Below are 7,509 nucleotides of genomic sequence, written 5' to 3'. Positions count from 1 at the left end.
ATGGTGAAGAGAACATACCACGCAGACCCAGAAAACGCTGAGTGGGCTGCACAGAGGGACCCCACTGACCCTCGAGAGACTAAGACCATCCTTAAGAAGAAGAAAAAGAAGATCCCAGATGAGCCCCCCCTCAGGATGAAGCCGCAAAATCAACTCCTGCTCCTTGGCCTCATCAACGTGATTTTGAATTTAACTTCTGTTTCAACTCAGGACAATGTTTTCATCTCATGGGCACATTCCTATGCAGACTTCCACAACACCTCCAACTGCTGGGTATGTGGCGCTGTGCCTCTGTCAGTGATGGATGGATTTCCTTGGCGGGTGTGACCACTCTGCCAAGGAGATTTTAAACCACTCTGCCCTTTTCTGGGATAACAAAAAGCGACTTTCCCCTCTCTTGTCAATTATAACCTCTCCTTTCTCTCTTGGTGTAAGACCTACAGTCAATAGACTCAGGGTTACATTTCATATATAAATGCTAGTGTAACAAAAGCCTAACCTACAACAAGTCCCAGTAAATCTACCTTATTTACATGCTAGGTGGACAAGATCTGTATTTCAATGGTATGAGTATATTGCTGCCTTATTTGTACCCTCTATAGGGACAACAGATATTATGATTAAAGTAGAGGCCTTGACTAATTTCACAAAACAGGCCCTCCTAGATAGAATAAAAGCCATCCAAGCCTTAAATGAAGAGCAAATCCAAATGAGAAGAGCAGTAATTCATAATAGAATGGCTTTGGACATACTCACACCTGCTCAAGGAGGGACCTGTGCTATAATTAATGTTGAATGTTGTGTATACACTCCTGACTTATCTGGAAATGTATCAACTGCTTTAGACGACATGAAAAACCAGGTAAAAGCAATATCAAATGAAAACACTCCTTTCTGGTCTTCAGTCCTATCTTGGGTGAGGGGTGATTGGTAGAAAACTATATTTACCACTGTTAGAGTTGCCTTGATAGTTCTCCTTTGGGGAACCTGAATTTTACAATGTATTATGAATTTTGTAACCCAGAGGTTCATAGCATTCTCTCATGTGGGTGGCTGGAGGGCCAGGGTACAATATATTGCAAGAAATGATGCTCGTTACTGAAACTAGGAGCATCGGGGGGGGGGGGGGGATGAAGAAGGAATTCACAGGGCCTGGACCCCGTCTCAGGCCTGTCCATGCTGATCATGCTCGGCTACCTCTCCAGTGGGCTCTGAACTCTGTGTTTAGTGCCTATGGAAATGACAACAGAAGGATAAGACTCCCTCCGGACAGGGGAACCTTGAAGATCATATCCAGGTTACTCATTGCCTAAGAGAGCACATACACTAATCACCCCTTCCTCCAGACAGGCCATAAATTTTCTGTACCTATCAGAGTGTAACCTCAGGCTTATTGATTATTGGCTAATTGTTTAACTGTCTAAGCACATGGCACATGAATGATGGGGTTATTGGGATTGTATATACCCTTCCTTTATTTATGTACATCTCAAGGAATTTGGAGTGGTGGATTCGGACACATACACATGGGGTAGAAAAGATTTTCACAAATGCTGGTCGGGGTCCTTGGCTAAGAGGAGACTCTGCCTTGGGCCTGCTGGTGTAATAAACTGCACTCCACTATCTGCATTGTCCTTCTGAATGAGTTTGTTTCCCAGAACGCGTGGCTACTACATGGGAAACTTAAAAGGACTGATGCTTGATTCTGGATCAAGTAGCAAGAAAAATAACATTCTGGTCCTCAGGCTGTAACTCAGAAATTTACAGAAGTTATGTGATTTAAGACCCTCTCAACCCACTCATTATTTTTTCACCATCTGAGATTTAATAGAAAAATGATCTTTACAAACATCAATGAAGTGTACAACTTTTCACTTTTACTTTCTAGTATAAGCTTTGGTTTCTTTCCACAGAAAAAACTCCCGTGTCACCGGATTCACCACAGTCCCTGGAGCTGAGCTCCTGCCTCCCTAGAAGGCTTCTTAGATGCAGATGTGTGTCCCAAGAGAGGACAGACAGTACCCCGGATCTTTATTTCTATGAAAAGAAAATGAGCGAGCTAAGTGTGTGGGGACTCTGAGTGGGTGCCCACCTCTGTTTATGCCCTGCAGGGAAGCACACCCACAAATCTGCTGAGTGAGGAAATTAGAGCAGGTGAGGAGACCCCGAAACCAACAGAGAAAGCCCAGGGCTCCAGGACCACTCTGGCTGCCGTGACAACCCTTGGCACCAAGGAGCCCTGAGCAGGCAGGTGGCAGACAGAGCCACCTGTGGGGGTGAGGCCTATGGAAAGGAGGCCGACCCCGCAGGGACAGAGCTCGCCCTCCCCTGCAGGTCGCCCCGCAGACCGAGGGTGGAGCGCTGGGAACCAAGGTTCCTGGAGCACCGTGAGCCCCTCCTGCCCTTGGTGCACACAGCAAGGGGTGCGGAGCGGAGCTGGGGGCTCACAAGGGTCCGCAGGGCCCCGCCCCCACCAGGGTCTAATCCCACCTCCACTCCCCCGCCACCCCGACCCCCACCCCAACAGGTACAGATGCCCGTTCTGTGTCTAAACTCTGAAACTTCTCCTTCTTCCATCCCGCCTCCCACCTCCCCCAGGCCACCTCCCAAAGACACCCGGATCCCTCGGGGGTGGGGTGAGTGGGCCCCCCCACGGGCCGCAGCCACGAGGATGCATTTAGCCTCAGCCGTGAGCCCCTCCAGGTCACACGGAGACCTTCGTGTGAGTGGAGAATCTCTTTTCATGCGCACGGGGCTCCCGGCGCGTGCTTTCCCAGACCCTTCGGCCTCTTGCCAGCTGCTCCATTGGTACAGGACACACCGCGACCACCCTCCTGAGCCAGCACCACCATCAGCGCTGTGGCCCGGCTCAGCTGCCTGCTGGTCCTGTGGGGCCTGGGAGCTTTCCAACATCCTGGGAGCTGCATCCAACCTCGGCTGGCTCTCATTTGTCTGGAAGATGTAGCTTTAAACTTTCCCCAGACACAGAACTCCTGGGAAAGAATGTATAGCAAACAAGGGAAGGACCTGGCCCCGTGGAGACCTGCCTGCCCTCGTGGAGACGCGCCTGCCCCAGTGTAGACAAGCCTGCCCTCCTGTGGTCGCGTCTGACCCAGTGTAGACACACCTGCCCGGGTGTAGTCGCACCTGCCTGGGTGTAGTCGCACCTGCCCCCGTGTAGACCGCCTGCCCTGGTGGAGACAGGCCTGCCCCACTGTAGACACGCTGGTTGGAAGCTACACTCACAGGGAGGCTGGCAGACTTGGCTCCAGCCTCCACAGGTACTTTCTTCCACTTTGTAAAGAAAATTGATGTAGCATTTACGACTAGGAGCGCATTTTACTAAATTAAATGCAGAAGTTCTTACCCATGAGTGGTGCTGTGAGTTCTGAAAGTTAACTTGGTGTGTGTGGTTTTAGCACAGACCCTGGGAGGCTCACCCGTATGTCAGCGCAGGCTCTCCCACCTTCTGAGGTCTCTGCTGCCTCCCAGGGGTCCCACCCCGGCCCCCCAGCTGAGGCCCTGCTGCATGGCATTAGAGGGCCTGCTTGTTTACCCTGAGGCCCTGTGGGATGTTTTCTTTTCAAGCTTTTGATTTTCAAGTATTAAATAGAACTTCATAAACAATAGAGCCTGTTCCAAGTGAGAACATATTTTCTGGCCTCTGTCCGGGCCGTGCCAAGAGCTGCCCGGGAGCACATGAGACTCTCCTCCTGGTGAGTAACAGACGCGGCTAGGTCTGGCTGTGCCTCCAACGCTCCCTCGCCGGGACCATTGGCCACTGTCTCCTGGCTGAGTCTGCTGGGGGTGAGGGCAGGTGACCGGTGTGGACTCCGTCCACAGCAGGCTCCAGGGTTGCGCTGGTGTCTGAGCACAGGCCTCAGCCTGGACCTCTTCTCCCAGGTTTTCCAGGAGGCTGAACGCTCACCCTCTGCTCGGTTTCCCATGGAAAGTGCACAGCCTGGGAAGAATGTGAGAATGACCCAAGGGAGGTGGACCTCATGCATCACAGGAGCTGGTCCATGGAGGGGCCGGGCTCCCCAAGGTGCCTCAAGGCCTCCAGTTAGGGTGGCACTGCCATCCCAGAGGGCAGGGGAGACTCTGGGCAACATCTGTCTCCCATGCACTTTGCACACCTGGGCTATCAACACCCTCAAGCACGTCAACTCAGGGAGAGGTTGGGGCAGGGGTGCGGTGGGGGTGTAACTGGCTGCAGAAAGCATCAGAGCAGAGTCATCCAGAAGCCTCTGGCACAGTTAGTTATTATATGGTGGGTGTATAGAAGTGTCTGGTTGGTCAGGAGCAGCAATAGATAGGCAGGTGGGTTGGTGAATAGATTGTTAGATGGCAGATGGTGCATGATGAGTGAGAGATGGATGACAAATAATTTTCTTAAAACCCCCTTTCCTTTGCTCTTTGAATTAGTGGCTAAATGTCATCATTGTGTTTCCCCCATTTGTGTGTCTGTGATCTTTTGAAGGTCACTTTGAAGGCCTTTGAAGGTCAAACACATGCTTCAAGTGGACATTGTCAGAGAAAACACAAACCTCCTGAATTTAGCTAGGAGCAAGGTGGGTGGTGGGTGGGTGAGTGGGTGTGTACACCAGAGAGCACCCATGAAGCCATGAGAGTGGACACAGGCTGGCCATGGAGCCAGGCTATGAACAAGACCTTAGGTACGGCACTACGCAGTGAGGCAAAGGCCTGCAGTGTAGACCTTCGCATAGAACATTATCCCTCACAGAGCAAGGGGCTTGGGAACCAGAGCTGCTCAGGTTCTGCCTGGAACCAGGGGCTGAGGGGCATGGACTGATGTTCTCTTGGCCTGCCCGTCAGCCAGAGTGCCGGCCGTGATGATGGCTGGAGACACAGGTGGGAAGAAGTGTCCTGTGCAAATGCCCACATTTACTGAGAAGTGCTGAGTGAGAGCTGAGATAGAGAAGTGAAAGGCAAACAGCAAAGGAAAGATACACCCATCTGAATGCAGAGTTTCAAAGAATAGCAAGGAGAGAGAAAGCCTTCTTAAGTGAGCAATGCGAAGAAATAGAAGAAAACTATAGAATGGGAAAGACTAGAGATCTCTTCAAGAAAATTAGAGATACCAAGGGAACATTTCATGCAAAGATGGGCACAATAAAGGACAGAAACAGTAAGGATCTAACAGATGCAGAAGGTATTAACAAGAGGTGGCAAGAATACATAGAAGTATACAAAAAAAAAGTGTTAATGACTGAAACAAACACAATGGTGTGGTCACTCACCTAAAGCCAGACATCCTGGAATGCAAAGTCAAGTGGGCCTTAAGAAGCATTACTATGAACAAAGCTAGTGGAGGTGATGGAGTTCCAGTTGAGCTACTTCAAATCCTAAAAGATGATGCTGTGAAAGTGCTGCACTCAATGTGCCAGCAAATTTAGAAAACTCAACAGTGGCCACGGGACTGGAAAAGTCCAGTTTTCATTCTAATCCCAAAGAAGGGCAATGCCAAAGAATGCTCAAACTACCGCACAATTGCACTCACCTCACATGGTAGCAAAGTAATGCTCAAAATCCTCCAAGCTAGACTTCAACAGTATATGAACCAAAAATTTCTCAGATGTACAAGCTGGATTTAGAAAAGGCACAGGAACCAGAGATCAAATTGCCAACATCTGTTGAACTATTCCCAGCAAGGGAATTCCAGAAAAGCATCTGCTTTATTGACTACACTAAAGCCTTTGACTGTGTGGATCATAACAAACTGCGAAAAATTCTTAAAGACATGGGAATACCAAACCACCTTACCTGCCTCCTGAGAAATCTGCATGCAGATCAAGAAGCAACAGTTAGAACCAGACATGGAACAACGAACTGGTTCCAAATTGGAAAAGAGTACATCAAGTCTGTATACTGTCACCCTGCTTATTCAACTTAAATACAGAGTGCATCATGTGAAATACCACACTGTATGAAGCCCAAGCTGGAATCAAGATTGCCAGAAGAAATAACAATAACTTCAGATATGCAGATGACCACCACCCTAATGGCAGAAATCTAAAAAGAGCTAAACAGCCTCTTAATGAAGGTGAAAGAGGAGAGTGAAAAAGTAGGCTTAAAACTCAACATTCAAAAAACTAAGATCATGGCATCCAGTCCCATCACTTCATGTCAAACAGATGGGGAAACTTTATTTTCTTGGGCTCCAAAATCACTGAAGATTGTGACTGCAGCCATGAAATTGCTTGCTCCTTGGAAGAAAAGCTATGGCCAACCTAGACAGCATATTAAAAAGCAGAGACATCACTTTGCTGACTAAAGTCCATATAGTCAAAACTGTGGTTTTTCCAGTAGTCATGGAGAGCTGGACCATAAATAAGGTTGACCACAGAAGAATTGATGTTTTCGAGCTGTGGTCCTAGAGAAGAATTGAGAGTCCCTTGGACTGCAAGGAGACCAAACCAGTCAATTCTAAAAGAAATCAACCCTGAATATTCATGGAAGGACTGATGTTATAGTACTTTGGCCACCTGATGCAAAGAGCTGACTCACTGGAAAAGACCCTGATGCTGGGAAGGATTGAAGGCAGGAGGAGAAGGGGTTGACAGAGGATGAGATGGCTGGATGGCATCACCGACTCAATGGACTTGAGTTTGAGCAAGCTCCAGGATCAGTTAAGGACAGGGAAGGCTGGTGTGCTGCGGTCCGTGGGGTCAGAGTTGGACACAACTGAGTGACTGAACAACAACAACTGAAAAGTGCAATTAAAGACAGAATGTGAATCAGCCCAGGTAGGAGCACAGTGGTAGGGCGAAGGCAGGAGAGGATGTGGGGATGGGTATCCTTGAGAAGGAGACAGAAGCGCCCTCTGACACAGGGAGGAAAAGCTTGCAGGTTTTTGGAGGTTGAGGAAATGGAGCCGGTGGGTCAAAGGCCGATTTCCTCTGTGAGAGGAGAGACTGACTTCTGTGCTGCCTGAAGTGGGTGTGAACCTGGGAGTGGGGACAGCCTGATCATTTGGAATAGTTGCTGGAGAAGCAGAAAGGAATTCCGCCAGAAGGAGACATGTGAGGTCCCTTTGCAGACTCAGTTAGAGGGGAACCAACAACCAAGGTGCGGTATTTTCCCTACGATTCCCCACAAGCCTAGGAAGTGACCAGTGTGCCTTTACACATGAGCGTGAGCCCCCAGGGAGTGAGGGCCCCAGGCCACTCTGCACTCTACTCCTTCCCATCCCTTCCACACCAGCGGGTCTCACCCAGAGCAGCCACCTGTGGGCCCAGCCTGGGGGGCCCCGGCATCCATGGTCAGGCTCCAGGTGAGTCCAGGTGACTGGGGAACCCCCAGCTCCCCAACCGTTGGGGAGTCACAGGCTGGCCCTGAGCACAACAGAGACCCCAGGCCAGGCCACCAACCACGGAGTCTGGGACAGTCTTGACAGTGACTAAAGCGACAGGATGGCTGCACAGTCCAGACCTTCCTGGCCGGGTCCTCCCTTCCCTGCCCCCCTGCCCCGGGTGGGAACAGTCCCAG

The 7,509-nt window shown here is 50.0% G+C and overlaps 1 pseudogene; it reads left to right on the top strand.

Moving 5' to 3' along the window:
• Positions 1 to 1,102, top strand: LOC133040026 (endogenous retrovirus group PABLB member 1 Env polyprotein-like; annotated as a pseudogene).
• Positions 1,103 to 7,509: the final 6,407 nt, after the last annotated feature.

The sequence above is a fragment of the Dama dama genome, chromosome 20, assembly GCF_033118175.1.
Source record: "Dama dama isolate Ldn47 chromosome 20, ASM3311817v1, whole genome shotgun sequence".
Taxonomy (NCBI): domain Eukaryota; kingdom Metazoa; phylum Chordata; class Mammalia; order Artiodactyla; family Cervidae; genus Dama; species Dama dama.
The sequence above is the reverse complement of the archived record's forward strand: the minus strand, read 5'-3'. Positions and strand labels throughout refer to the sequence as shown.